We start from the raw sequence: 15,949 nt of genomic DNA on the forward strand, positions 1-15,949 counted from the left end.
TACAATAGAAGGATCAACAAATCCTATCTCATGTGGCTCAATGCAAAAGCCTTACCATGCTTTGAAAGCATTTTTATGAAGCACTTTGTCTCCTCCTATGTTAGAAACTCCTCGTGATCAATCTGCAACTCTTGGAAAAACTCCTTTGTAAAGGTATGCCCAATCTTTTTAGGATTCCTCAAACTTGGTTGTAAAGAAACCTGCTCAATCTTTTCCCTATTGTTGGGTGGTAAGGGTGAAGCTACTGGTTTCACCTTCTTTGCTACACTGTTGTATATAGTTTCAACATGGACTTCTGGGCCAACGGTTTGGTTTTGTTTAAAGGCTTCGATTACTTGATACATTTTCATAGAGCAAACTTCCACAATCTCATTTTCAAGATGCAAACTAGACCCCATTATAGCATCAAGCTCACCCATAGTATCTACAAAAGAAACTTGTTCACAGAAACCCAAAACATTTTCAGTAGGCTCTAGCAACCCACTCTTTTTCATGCCTATTTGTACATTATACACATATTTCCTCTCACATCTCTTCAAATCTTCAAGTTTAAAAAAATATATTGATCCATTCCTTGTTACCAAGGAGATCGTTGAGAAAGTTTCACCTATTTTTGGATCAAGTGAGACCCTTTTTCTTTGTGTACCACTGCAATCCTACGTTACAATGATACTTGGCCAAAACCCATCATTTCCCTATGGTCATGAAAAGTCTCTTTTCTCACCTTTGGTAGAGGATGATCTCTGAGGTTGTCACGATATCTTTCATGGTTTACACAAACTGAGAGAAATTGGACAACATGTTTACCATCTTTACTGCATATCCTAGAATATGTTGAACCATTGTCCGTTACCTTTGTTTCCATTGGAACTCCCACAATGTAGGGTTGTCCAAGGATGAGATGATATGAAGATGTATCATGTACAAAAAAGTTTTGGTCAATCTTTACATCACCTATTGTCACCTTCACACCTGGACAAGCTGCATACAGTTCACCGGATGAATTGTTTGCCACTTTTACCATCCAGCCATGATCTGTGTCCATCATCCATTTTCACTTTTTGTAGAGACTCTTTGAAATTATCTTTATTTCTAAACCATGGTCAATCAAGGCAACAAATATCACCTACCCTTGCCCAATGACTTCGTAGTTGTCCTTGCCCAATGAGTTCGTGAATAGTAGCTCCTAGGAATAGCTTCAACATCTTCATCATCAATTGAGAAATGCACTTGCTTCACTTTCCCACAAGATTGGTAGCATCCTACCACAACTCCTTCATCCTCCTTATTTTGCAACTGCGTCCCTTGTGTCTTCAAGGTTTCCCCTTCAACCTGTGGATGAGAAACTTCAGCAAGGGTTTACCTCTTCCTCTTGATGATGTCAATGATCTCCTCATGGAATTCACGCTTTGCAATGCCAAGAACTTCTCCGAGAGTAAATTCAATCTTTATATTCAAGATCCTTTCCTCCAAGACTTTCTTTAATTCTGTAGCAACGTCAATATCAGATTGTAGTTTATAAGTTGGGCCTTTTGTCTTACATTTTGTTGGCTCTTAATTCTTTCCTGTTGTAGACTCCTCCATGAGTACTTCAGTGAAGATGCTCCTTGTGTCGACGGTGTTTGAGAAGGCATAGAGTTGCTTCTTTCCCCACGTCTAGAAGCTCTTTTTGATGGTCCTTCATCAGCATTGTTACGTCTGCGATTCTCTTCTACAAAAGCTTCATTTTGTTGGCATTTTGTAATGTAGGCATGCACTGACAATGAGTCCATTGGATCATTCCATCCTGTTTCTAGACGTATGAAATCACCTGCTTCATGTAGAATCTCTTTTGTAAGCTTTATGTTTTTAGCTAATTGCATGACATTTGGCCAAATTTGACCATGATGGTCACTCACCTCTTCATCACTAAGATGCTCAATTTTCACTCCATAAGTAGCTGCCTCAACTGAAGAGGTGGCATGGTTAGTTGCCATATATTCAACTAAAGTTTGCATTCCCCCCTTCCCAAAGTTAGTTCTCAAGGGTAGACCTGTCTCGCTTAAGTAGATTTTACCATCCTTAAAAAAGACAACATCTTTTGACAAAGCATCACTAAAATCATCACAATCCCTTCGTACATGGTCTGTACTATCACACCAAATACATCTATAACAAACCCTTCTTTGGCCTATTGTCTTTGCCTAGGAAGTGGCCCTGATGATTGGCTTTTTTTCTTCAATCTTTGCAAGCTTCATCTTCAAGTCACGCATTCCCTTCACAAGATCATCTAGCATGGACTCATCAAACTTAGAAGCTATAAAAGTAGGCTTTACCATTTTGTCAGGAGTTGAGGTGAAAGGACTTGTAGTGTTTACTACCATCTTGTACCTTCTTCTTTGTCGTTTGGCAAGCAGTGAGACAACACCTTCAACCTCATTCCAGTCGGTCTTTACTCCTTGCTCAGCATCTTTATCTTCAAGAAGAAGTTCCAAATTTTCTTGAAACTCTTTATTTGAAGATTGTAAGAAAAGATTTGTCTTCTCTGGATCTAGTGTGGCCCTTTCTGTCCTGGTGAGTTGTGCATAACACCGCTCAAATTTCCTTTGTAGGTCTGTTATTGATAGTCCTTGCTTTGGCTTGACTACCCATTCTAAGAATGTCCTTTTGGTCACTCTCTCAGAGTCCTCAATGAAATATTTTTCCTTTAAAGCTACTTTGAGTTCTTTCCAATTTCTCCCATGCCCATCTTTAATTGCCCTAACATGTTCCCTACTTTCTGGAGCAAGGACTAGCTCAAAGCTTTGAATCATCTCAACTTCGGACACACGATGTAGCTCCATCTCATTCACATACTCGCGTGGGTTACATCTTTTCCATTGAACAGATCCATTCTGTTGACGATCGCTTGTATGGATTTGGTTGCTGAAATCTCCCTTCTTTTAGTGGCATGTTGTTGTTGCATGAACGTCGCAAATGCTTGAAACATTTGCATTGTTGCTGGGTCAAAATGCATACCCTATTGCTCAACATGATCACCCATGGTTACCTAAATACTCTCACCTTGGAAAATTCACGTTGGGTTGACCAAAAATATGTCAAGAAATTTGCGGTCTTGCCAGGAAAGCACCGGGCTTTTTGCTGTGAGAGTGTGTGAGAGAACTCCAAAAACTATATGAAAGAGTTAAACCATAGATTCCATGAAGTATAGGGTTTCGAAGTAAGTGCAATCAAAGAAGATTCATTATTTGTCTCTTGTACTCACACAAACAAAGAAAGAACACAAAAGAGAATATGAAAACAACACAAAAATGAAAACATCAAGGCTATGGTCATAACATATCATAGGTAATATGAAAGGGTTAATAGATGATTTAATGTCGTTCAATCTTTGCCAATCAAACAGGCTACGAACTATTCTTTGGCATTGTAGTTTTGTGCTTACCATAATATATATATTTTGTCTAGTGATTGGAATGAATTCTGTGTACAAATCCTCTTAGTTCATAGCAAGATAACTACACTTACGTCAAAAGAAAAGTTATAGTTTATAAGAGGTAGTATGATGGGATCCGGTTAAAGAAGTATTTCATTGAGCCTTTCTGGGCTAAAGAGAAACACTTTACGTTGTTGAAGGTGTATTTTACGGTTGATCCATATGTTAATTCTAATAGATCGCACAAAGTGGAAGCGATAGAAATTCTCATCATGTGGATTATTCATCTAGGATAGTACGTGAGAAATGTAGATATGAGAGAAGTGAAGAGATAAGAAGTTACCCTCCCAAGCCCTATTCTTGCCCGTAGGCAATAAGGATACTGCTGGGAGAGATGTACATGTAGCAAGGAGAACCCATAATTTATAGAGAGAATTAATTTCTAAGAGTGAGAGAGATGGGTTTGGTTAAGGAGATGAGATTAGATATATATATGTTGGATTAGAATGGAAAAGAAAACAACAAGAAATCAACAAAATATCAATGTAGAACACATCTTACTTGTCAAACCCTTCGGCACCATTTTTGATGGAGAGAGAAGAACAGGGAAGAATTCAAGTTTGATTGATACACCAAATCCAAGACCTTTTTGGATCAAAGTTGATCTTCCAAGGATAGCTTACAAGAATGGCTAGTCTTCCTCTAGGAGAAACTATAGGCTTACGCTTATGTTAATGGCTACAATTAAGCATTACTACTCACTCCCTCTTGAATTCCTCTCATCAATGGCTTGAATGATTCAATGGTTTTCAAGGAAGAAGAGGTCCCCTTTTACAGGTCAAGGGAACCCACAAGGGTTTACACAAGAAGAGAAGAGCCAGTGTGAACAGAAACTAGAAAAGTTGAAAATGAGCTGTCCCTGCATGATGTGGGCAGACCGGGGTCCAGTATTTTGATTACATCTCGTGGACCATGGCTCCAAATAAAAAAGTAAAAATATGGGCAAAAAATTCAATTCATTAGCTACGACTCCCATTTTATATACTTTTTCCAATTCGGATTGGAACCTTGTGTGAAAAAACATCAAAACAGGGTACATTTTTGACAGGAAAAGTCTTCTTGTGGTCCCCTTAGCATAGGTTATTTGATTCCAATGGACACCTCATGCCATATGAAAGCATGACATTGCTCCTTGACAAAGTTTTTTAATCATGCTTGCAATAATGCATTAAAATAAGTGTATCTATGAAATCATGCCACCTAGTGTCCCACTAGGATTTCATTCCCTCCTAGTAGCTATTTAAGAAGAAATATAATAAAAATATGAAAAATACATAGAATATATATATATATATATATATTGGAAGTTACCCTAGATATAGGATCTAGCTAGAGTGTAAGATAATAATGAGATAGTAGAAAGAAAAAATCAACGATTTGTGTCCCAAGTTAAAGAGGTGGAGCTATTGACGCTTTTCCAATAGTACTTTTTGACGATAAAGTAAGAATACATTATCCTTGAGATAGATAATAGGATGAGATAGAAAGCATATTATTATACTTAAATATACATATGTACATCATAGGAAATATAATTATGTACATATGCATACTTAAATATGCATATGTACATTATAGGAAATATAACTATGTATCTAAAAAGTTACAAGATAACTCTTGTATCATGCATTCCCACTATGTACATGTCACAGCACGACAGCGTTTTACTCAAGATTGTGGAATCATGGAAAAGTTTGAACAGTCTAGTCGACGACGGTCCTCTGATGCAGATCTTGTGGTGGCGAAACTCACTTACTTTGGCACGCTATAAGATATTTTGAGGATCGATTATAGAGGATTTTTTATCGACTTGTTACTAAGAAATGTAATGATCTAAGAGACACTTTCGTACTACCAACATGTAAGTATGTAAATAGTTAACATCCAATTTTAGAAGTTATGTGCTCGCAAGCTCTCATGTAAGTTATGTGGCTCTGGCAGGTCATATTTCATCCTACAAAGTTTGCATCAAACTGGTGGGACGTCATAGAGGTAGCCCCTCGTAGTGCACGGACGTATGAAGGCTACCATGTGCCAATCATAGCGGCATCAATGGAGGAGATGGGAGTAGATGCTCAGTCAGAAGCCGCTGGGGTGGTTCTAGACGAGAATCAATCTACTAGTCTCTATGGGGTGCATGCAGAGGATCTACAAAATGAAACGAAGGACATCTTTTTAAATGGTGAGCTTTATATAGATATACTCCCTTTATAATACTTAAGCTAAAGGTCAATAGGGTTAAGCCCACTAGAAAGCCCTAGTACATTTCACACAATGCTGCCTAAATCGGATTAAGAACCTAAGTAACCATTGCTTATTAGGAAGGCATTCCCCATGGTATTAAGAGAAGATTTCTAATATCTAGCTTGGTCAAACTAGTTTAGTCGGACTGCTTGATTTTTAAACCTAAACAAGTGATTATGACAAAACATTACATTGAATTAAATGTTTGATACTAAGAAAATGCACTGAATATTATGCTACCAATAACAATCAAAGCAGACAATCATAGATGCAAAAAGATAACGGCAATGCTAATGGACAAGAAACACCTGTTTGTGTTGATGGTCGTGCTTGATTTGAAGGTTCCATGAAGGTCCAAATCCTATCAATAGCAACACGCTCCTGTACACACTAGAAAACAAAAGGACTATCTCCAGGAGGCACATTAGTGGGAAAAGAGATCTTTGCTAATCACTCAACTCTAAAACAGAAACACTCCTATCGTACTAATCTTACCTACCCTCCATCACTCAAGTGATGAGGATCAAAGGTGTTTTATGGCATAGGTTTCTGTTTCACTGTACCAAATGTGACATGTGTAGGTCTGAGTCAATGTTTTGACTTTAATGTGCATACTCGTTTGCTAATTGCTCTTGCTCTCTTTTTTTTTTTTTTTGAGTATAAAGCTTTATATGTACATTCCCTAAGATTGGAATTGAGAGGTCAGGGAAAAAGGTTGAGAGGGAAACAAATGAATGATGACTGTCAGCAAACACTCCCCCCTTCCTTGGGTAGATCATACCGTTTGAAATGAGCTTGTCACCCTTTGAAACCAATTATTCCAGTTGGTAATAGGTGAGGATTTTTGCCAGTAGTTTTCTATTACCCTAGGTGCCTCATCAAGCTGCAAGGGTGGTAAGGTACTCTCCCAGGATCGAACTTGAAGTGGTTCATCAGGTGATTCTTGAACACTGGGAGGTGTGGATTCTTTTGTAGCTTCATGGAGGTCCACTACTATAGATGGAGGATGTGTAGAAGCTTTTACCTCTATGGATGTATTACATGAGGAGCTAGAATCTTCATGGGACTCCCCCCTTCCTGAGCTAGGTGGAACAAATCGTTCTTTCTTTGGTACCCAAACTAGCTCGGGAGCGGGTGTGTAGCATTCTGTGATTTTTTTCGTTCCACGATCATTGATTCGTTTTGGAGCTACGGGATTGGGCTCACTTGGGTCAGGTGATAGGTAAGAGCACAATCTACGTTTTGGCACCCAGATTTGATCATTTCCTTGATAGTAGCCTTGGGCTTCCAATAGTCGTTTAGGGATCCATCGCAACATTTTCTTACTTTTCTTGGAGCGAGTGGTACGTTTCTTACGAGGCTTCTGTTTTTTAGCACTAGCTATGGTCACTAAAGAAGCTTTAGGGACCCACTTGTATGTTTTCTTCGTTACATTAGGATGAGTCTTGTCGGAAGCGATATGCATTGCTTGTAGCATATTTAAGGGTACATGCATTTCATCCCCCTCAGGTGTTACCCAGGTCGTCCCACTATTTCCCCAAGTGTCTATGGTTGATGCTAGGTGGACCCAATCCACATTGTCTGATTCCGTCATACCCGGTAACACATCAATGTAAGGAGAATCTTGGCCAATGTCTATATCCTTCTTACAAGTGTAACAATATTTTAGTGGGGCCGAGTGAACCGTGGTGTCAGAGCGATGATCAATAATGGTTTTACTCCCTAAGGGGTGTACCTTACCAGTCACCAAATCCACTCTAAGGACAGAGTCTTGGAATTGCAAATAGACATGATTTTGAGACCAATCATGAACCATTTGTGCTTCCCTCATGAATGGTTGTCCTAAAATCATTTCATATGACATAAGGTGTTTAGAGAAATCCATTACAATGAATGTATGTCGTACCTTGTGTCCTAGAACTTTGATCTTAAGATCCTTGAGCATCCCCATAGGTTTGGCTATGGTACCATTTGCCATCTTTACCACAATGTTAGTAACACTGAGGCGGGGTTTTCCCATGGATTTCCAACAATCTTTTGTAACGATGCTAACTCCCGCACCACCATCAAGAATTCCCTTTATAGTTAATCCCTTGGTAGTGATGGGTAGGGTCGCATTAGACTAGTCGCCTTCAAAATACTGCCCTAATTCGTTAATGGGTACCTCAATCACAGACTCGTGTCCATCTAAGTCAAGTGATTGCACATGATTTTCCTCATCAATCATAATCGAGTCAGGCCTATTTGGTTGCGCAAACTGCGGTAATCCCGTTTGTAGCTCTCTGTTAAGGAATGCTCGAAGTGCAAAGACTAACTCAGGATCTCCATACAGCTCTTCTATGATCGTGGTTCGGACCTCAGAAGACATGAAGTCCACTAGTTTGACAACATTCATTGGAATTTTGCAGGGTGTAGGTCCTTGACTAGGAACTGGTGAGGATGGAATCTCATATTCCTCAATGGGATCAGGTATTCCTTCGTTAAACATCCTTTCCAACAAGAAAGGTGTATGCTCACTTTCTGATGTCCCGTCCTCACTCCCTTCTTGGATGATACTAGGTATGGCTAATGGTCTATGGTTCAAGTGGGGTGGATGAACTTGCGTGGGAAACACTATGTCATGAATTTTGACATGCATGGGTTCTGGTTCTAGTTTCCTTTGAGTCTCCTCCACTAAACCTCTTAGATGTTTCACCTGCTCAATGTCGTCTATTGGGTTTGGGTACGTCCCAATCTTCTTTTTACGATTCTTCCCTTTTTGCCCCTGCGGTTTATCTTGGGGGTCTTGGATTGGATTTGGAAACACTTGTGGTGTTTTCAGAGGCTCTTTATGGTTTTCTCTCATTCGGTTTTCATTTGGTTCCATGTTACGGTTTTCTTTGTCGATCTTTCCCTTTGTGGTATTGATTCTAGTCTCCATTGTCTCGACTGAATCTGAATCATCCTCGAGGTTATTCATATACACGGGGTCATCTCCTGTTCCTATGTTTGTTTTGGAACTTGGCTTTGAATTTTCCGTATTCTGCGACTTCTTCCTTCGTGTCTTCTTTTTCTTTGCTTGGATAACTGACGCGGTATCTCTCTCTTCGAGGATATGTCCTGGCCCTTGAAGCATGGACCGTGTAATCGCATAAGCGGGTGCGACGGGTGGTATTGGCGACGTCACACTAGCAATTTGGACCAAATTCAGGGGTGTGATTTTAGGCGCATTTGGGTTATAGGGACATTGGGCAATCAAGTGATCTATGCCACAATGATTACATGTGAGTATTGGCATTGCAGACGTGCTCCCTTGATTCATTTGCATCTGTGCAGCATTCTTTTGCAGCCTAATAGGGCACTCCGCTACTCGATGTGGTCCACCACACTCGTAGCATTGAAGAGGTGGCCTCCTAGCCTGGGTGTTGATATTTTGACCTCTAAATGCGAGAGCAGCAGCTTGATAAACCGGCTTGACTTTTCCCCAACAATCTTCCATGTAGTATATAGGACATTCTTCCAATGTATCAAGTCCGTAGGCAATACTAGTGTCTATTTCCTCCTCACAGCCATCTGGATAAGCATTTGATGGCTCGCAACCCACTTGGTTCATAGGGGCGACTCTTGGATGCGGGGGCTGCGGTCCTAGCACAGGAGGTGGTAGCGGTGTAGCTTGTACAACATTTTGAGATCTAGGGACCATGTGTTGCGGTAGTTGCTCAATAGGTGGAGCAGGCATCAATACAGGAGCTCGAGGCCCATCCGTCCAGGCTACAGGTGGTCTATTTGCCATCATACGTTTGATCATTAAACAATCCTTAGCTTGGTGACCATACCTACCACATGCGTTGCAAGTTCCATTAAATTTTACTCTAAACGTAGGGCACTCACTAGTGCTATGTGGACCTAAGCAAATGGAACACCATTGTTGCTCCCTTCTTGGATACATGTGACTATTTTGAGGGGGTCGATTATCCTTAAGAGACTCTTGGATTGCCTTGGTGAGGTCTGTCAAGAATGTCTCAAATACCTTTGGCTCATTGGCAATGGGCTTTGCAGTCATGGGTTCATACTCAATGGCTTGTGAGCTAGTGGATCTCGTGTCAGTAGACACCCTCATGCCTTCTATCATCAAGTTGTCCTCTAGTTGGATTGCATTGGCAGTGACATCTTCCCAGGTTGTGATACCTCTAATCACTACTCCATTATAGATTCCTTCATTCCTCAACCCTCGAATGAATCGATCAAGCAATTGGTTATTGTTGAAGCGCTCATTTACAGGGCAACAAGAGTTTAAGTGCTTTAGACGACTAATGAAGTCCCTTACTGACTCTCCTTCCTTACGTTCGGCCTTCTGTAGCTGAGATGCTACACCCCAAAGCACACCTTCTCGTATGTACTCCTTTAGAAACAACCTTCGAAGGGTAGGGTAGATTGTTTTCTCGTCCACCCTTAGGGTCCTATACCAATCTCCAGCCTTCCCACTTAATGTCAAGCTTAAGGCATTGCACTTATGTAGTTCGTTGCGTTCCCCTAAGGAATCACATACTTGTTCAAACACTTCAATGTGTTTCCTAGCATCTTCGTCCCCATTGAATTTTTGCGTGAGTTTGGCAATTTGTACTGCCTTACTTCTAGGCTCTCTATCAGATGCATGACGCATATTTTCCGCGATAGATCGACCTATGGTTTGAGCAAACGCTGCGAAGTCACCTATGTGAGGAGGCAGGGCCGGTGGAGGTACTCTTGGAATCATATGTGGGAGAGGAACGGGTACCGGTCTTGGCATATGTGTGGATGATGCAGGATATGGAACATAACCGGGCATAGGTCCACTCAGATAAGATCTAGGGAGCGGCACTCGAGGAGCATAAGCAAGTGGTACAATTGGAGGTGTGGGGGCCATGTGTGCATAAGGGGCTAGAGGCACATATGGTCGAGGCCCCATATTAGGTACTACGACACTAGGTAGTGGCACTGCGCTAACCGTAGATGTCATCGGTACATTCTCTGTCAGGCTTATCCCTGGAGTGAGCACTGTGTTTTCCTTAATAGAGGGTTGAGCAAGTTAGGGAAGCTAAAGTTTTCGCTCGGAGGCTCAGATTGCATAGAGACCCCAGGTGAAACGACGTAAGATGGGTCCATGGGACTCATTAGAGGAGTCTCCATTTGTGATAGAGTAGGCTGTTGAGCCTTGCTCGTATCCAAAAATCTCATGGGGCCAGTTGAGAGTATATTTACCCCTCGATTTTGCCTTTCTGATTGAATAATGCCATGGATAACATTACAAATTATTTTCTGTTGATCTTCGATGCTCGTGGCACTAGAGGTGGATTGTACAATCTCTATCCATCCTACATGGTAGGCGTGGCCAGAGTGTAGATCCGTCAACACCTCAGTGTGGAGGTCGTATGTCCAATGATCATTAATGAACAATCCTTCTAGAGTCGACGTGTTAATGGTTTCTTGTGAGGTAGAAGCAATGTTGCTCCCCGTGGTTTTACTTGTCAGCAACGGTACTCTAGAGGGAACTTCTGAAGGAGGCAGCTCAACAGGGCCTTCTTGGTAAGAAGTTGGCAGGATATCCACATGGACACTCTTTGGGGGTGTGGGGTCCACGTGCGATGTGAAAGGAGAGTCCACTTCCCCACCCCCTTCGTGTGCTTCATTTGCATCAGGTTTCGAGCGAGTAGCTCTACCTAATGTTTCCATGAAACGGCTAAACATACTAGTACTAGGCTGTGGAGCTTCGGGAGGTGCATGGCCTTCTCTCTCAGTGTTTTGGGTAGGGTATGCTTCCATGATTTCTGAGTCGGAGGAGGAATCACTAGCGGCTATTTTAGGGTCTTGGGTGGTGCTACCTTGTGTCCCCGCTGAGGGTCTAGAGCTTATCGTGGATGGGTAATGGGTGTCCGTATGAACAGAGGCACCACCAATATGATCGTGTTCTAGCACCCGCCCAGAGCGTAAGTGCATGTGCTTTTGATACCCTAAGGTGTCAAAAAGATGCTCTAGGAGGCCTTGTGACTAGTTTTTAGCGTGTTTTTTGTTTGTTTTTTTGCTAGATTTTTTAGAGCGTGTCGTGGAATGGGCCGTGTGATAGCTCGAAACGAGCGTATCGGTCAGAGGGTCGTGCCGTGCTTTACAGCCCTCCGTTTGGTCACTCTATGCCCTCGGAATCCCTAAAACTGTCAATTTCCAGTAGGGAACTAGGCCCAAACTAGAAAGTCTAAGGGTGCAAGTGGGAAGAGAAAGGAAGAGAGTGGAGGACTTGTCCCACATGCTCTCATTCTCTCTTGAGGGAGTAGGGTATATATATAAGAGTGAGTTTAGTATATATCATAAGACTAAGGACTGAGGCTTGGGCTTGGGAAAATGATCCCGATCCCGATCTATCTTTTATACAAACCAACCCGTCCGTTTTAAGAGTCACGATTTAGCCGCCCGCTCGCTCGCGTTTTTGATTTTATTTTTTATTTTTTTTATTTTTTTTTTAGATTTTTTTTTCCAAAAAAAACTTTTTTTTTTCAGATATCTGCGTTTTTTCAATTTTGCAGTTGAAAAAACGCAGAAATTGAAAAAACGCAGATATGCAGAAAATTGGAAAACGCAGAAATGCAGAAATTGCAAGAAATTGCAGAAATTGCAGAAAAAACGCAGAAATTGCAGAAAATGCAGATATGCAGAAAATTAAAAAAACGCAGAAATGCAGAAAATTGCAGAAATTGGAAACGCCGAACTTGAAAATGCAGAAATTGAAAAAACGCAGACAATAGCAGAAATTGAAACTTGATAGCAAATGCAGAAAACGCAAAAAACAGAAATCTCCACACACTCCTTCCCTGCCTTTCCTATGATAGAAATTGCACCACAAGGAAGCGTAAAGTGTTAACCGAGCTTAGTGTAGGGCATATCCCCGGCAGCGGCGCCAAAAATGTGCGCTCCTTGCCGCACTGTCGAAGCAAGGGACTTGCCAATACACCGTGGGCGAGCCACAAACGGCTCGAAGCACACAACAAGCCTAAACTAGCAAGCTCAAGAAAACAAAGGGTGTGTCACTCACCGCTCTACGCTCGCCTTCGTGGTGGATTCCTCACCGCGATGAAGAAGAAGCTGCAGTCGTGCCGCGCTCAACCGCTTCGCCGCCGTCGTGCCTTCGTAATGCTCGATCGCACACACACTCTCCATCTCTCTCTCTCTCTCTCACACACACACACAAGGAGGTGAAGAAGAAGAAGATGGAGATGGAGCAAGAGCACTCTTCAATTGCACAAATGAGAGAATGAGTAAAAATTAGGTTTAGTTGGCTTTTATAGGAGCTCACCCCATTCACACTTGGGCGCCCATGCTTAGCCAACTAATCCCTTGAATGTCCCAGTTAAAGTGCGCCTCTCATCGGCGATCACTCTACCTTTCCCTATTGGTCCGACAAGCCCGGTACCTGACTCTAAATAATACATAATACACGTCCATCGTAGGCGATAGGGTGTCCGTGTGCCGTGAGGGTTAACATGGAGACACCTGATGTTCGTACCCCCATCGACACGCCACTAGAGACCCCTGTCGGGACACCCAGGTGCATGCATCACTGGCAAGAGGGCTTGCCTTACTCCGTCGACTTCAGTGGCGGCATCATCTTGGATGATGAAGGCAAGAAGGTGATCTTGCACATGGGCGGTCTTTGCTCTCAGGTGTTTAGACACTACATACTAAACACCCGGAGTGAAGTACAGGGTGATTTAAAAGACAGAGTCATCAGCATGCTGCATGACGAGTTTCTCATTTCAACATGGGATGACTGCTTCAATGAAGACTTGATGAAGGTTCGAATCCACGAATACTGCAAGAATAAGCGTTCCGAAGTGCAAAAATCAATTAAGCATGGGTGGAACATACCAGATTGGCTGGCCAAAGAAGATTGAAAGAATGCGAAGAAAGTAGTGCACGAGGATCCCGACAAGTGGAAGCAACAAAAGGAGGCAGCCAAATGCGCGAGTCGAGGCAGGGAGCTCGCACCACTTGGGGAGCGGCGGGTGGGCATCATTTGAGGCCGATTTTGTAAGTGTTTTCGCATTGCTCTTTAGGTTTGATAGTTTAGGATTTAGGGGTTTTTAAATTCTAACATAATGGATTATTTGTATGTTTTGACAGTGGTTGATGATAGAACGTGACCCCACACCGTACAAGCGCGAGTACGCAAGCAGGAAGGGCTTAAACGCCCTGATGGGCATTTTGAGGTCTCGCGACGGCATGATTCGTATTAGGGTTTACTCTTTTCTATTTGTTGGATTGTTTTATAAATTATATGTTTATACTTTCAGAAAGCTATCTTATATGTATTTTTTTGCAGAATTCGATAGATACGCCACGTGGACGCAATGAGAGGTTTGATTAGACAACGTCAGTTTAGCCGTAGCTAGATAGCATTAGTTTCCTTTTGTCATAACATATGTATCATGAGATGACGTTTATACGTCTTTTTGTAACTATTGAAAAACCATGTATATTTTTCCAATAATGACAATGGTGTTGTAACTATTACATTTGCAAAGTTTAACAATCAAGTGATTTTGCCTATGATGTGTACAATTGTTATTGATTTACTTTCATCAATTTACTTTTGTCAATTTTGTATCTTTATTCTGAAAACAATACTATGGATGATGGAGTTAATGGTTATATTGTCTTGTCGGTGACTACTTTGGGTCTATATCTAAGCTTGTGGTTTCTTTCAAAGGTGAATCTGTGCTTATCTTGGATTCATCTAGGTTTACTCAATTATTGAAACATTCAATATGGTTGAAGGGTGGCAGGGCATTGAACCAATTTTTTTTTCTCTTGGACGTCGCTATTAGCATCGCTATATAAGGCTCTGCAACGTTGTTATGAACGTCACTATGTGTGGCTTGTAAACGTCTCTATGATCATCACTATAGGCATCTCTATATAGTGGCACCTATAGCGACGCATATAGCGATGCTCATAGCGTTAGAAGTACAACAATTAAACTTTTAATAGGTTACATGGCTCGTGAAATTCACCAAGAGGGGCACATGTGACACTATCTAAAGGATAGGGCCCCAAGAAAACAATAAGAGTAGGTCTCACAAACGTTTTTTTTGGGTTGAATTAAAGGAAATAAAAGGAGATGCTCCGTTGGGAATGAAGGTAAAAGAGAAAAGGAAATGAAATTGCTTGGCAGATGTCGCATGGTGGAAGGCATTAAAAAAATATTTGTCTATTTTGAGCCTACAAGAGAAAATGCAACAAATGCGGTGTCTGGCTTGTTGCAAAACATTTTTGATGCTCGTAGGCCTCCAAGGGAAAAGTCTAGAGGGTGGCATGTGGAGAGAGAGAGAGAGAGAGAGAGAGAGAGACAGAGGTTTGCAGTGAGTGAAGCGCACCGTTGTGGTGGGGGGGGGGACAGAAGGAAGCCTTGGAGCCACTTTGGGTTGCCCTCATGTGGCCGCACTGCAACGGTTCTGCAAGTGGGGAGGGGAGATGGCATGTAATGGTGATAGCACGGATGCGCAAAGGAACAGAGAAAGAGGTTGAGTGACGTGAGAGAGGGACCACGATGGGAGACATGGTGGCAACAGGCCTGTGCAGAGTAAAAGAAATGGGGGAGAGTTGAGTCCATGACGAGCTTCTTGGAGAGTGAGAGGTAGAGATGTGAGGCCATGGTCGGAACAGGGCTACGCAAAGGCGGCAGGGGAGAGGGAGATTGGCATAGCTGTGATGGTGATGCGACTTTCTCTTTCCAATTCACAAATTCAAGGGAATCTAGCGAACAAATTAATGTGTTCACTTCAAAGTGGACCGAGTAGTAGACAAAGTGTAAAGTCTATATTGAGAGTTTAGTTAAAACCACCCCACCCCCCAAAACACCCCCACCCCCCCCCCCCCCCCCCCCCCCCCCCCCCCCCCCCAAAAAAAAAAAAAAAAAACAAAAACCCCACATACAAACAAAACAAAAAGCAACAAATTGGATTTGGCTAAGTAAAGTCTATTGAGAATATACTTTTTAAAACACGTGAAAATGTAAAGGTATCTAGATCTATCATGACTTCCATAGATTTCAAAAGACCTTTGACTGTTTTCACACATTAAACACTATATAATAAAGTGTAGTGAGTCATAATACATTCGTTTACAGAGTAAAATCGATAGGAAATTATAACATTCTGTTTTAATCCTTCACATGTGATGTGTCATTAGACCCAATATTAAAGACATCATGTTGATTTGAGC

This window comes from Adiantum capillus-veneris, chromosome 14, assembly GCF_014529385.1.
Source record: "Adiantum capillus-veneris isolate H3 chromosome 14, ASM1452938v2, whole genome shotgun sequence".
Taxonomy (NCBI): domain Eukaryota; kingdom Viridiplantae; phylum Streptophyta; class Polypodiopsida; order Polypodiales; family Pteridaceae; genus Adiantum; species Adiantum capillus-veneris.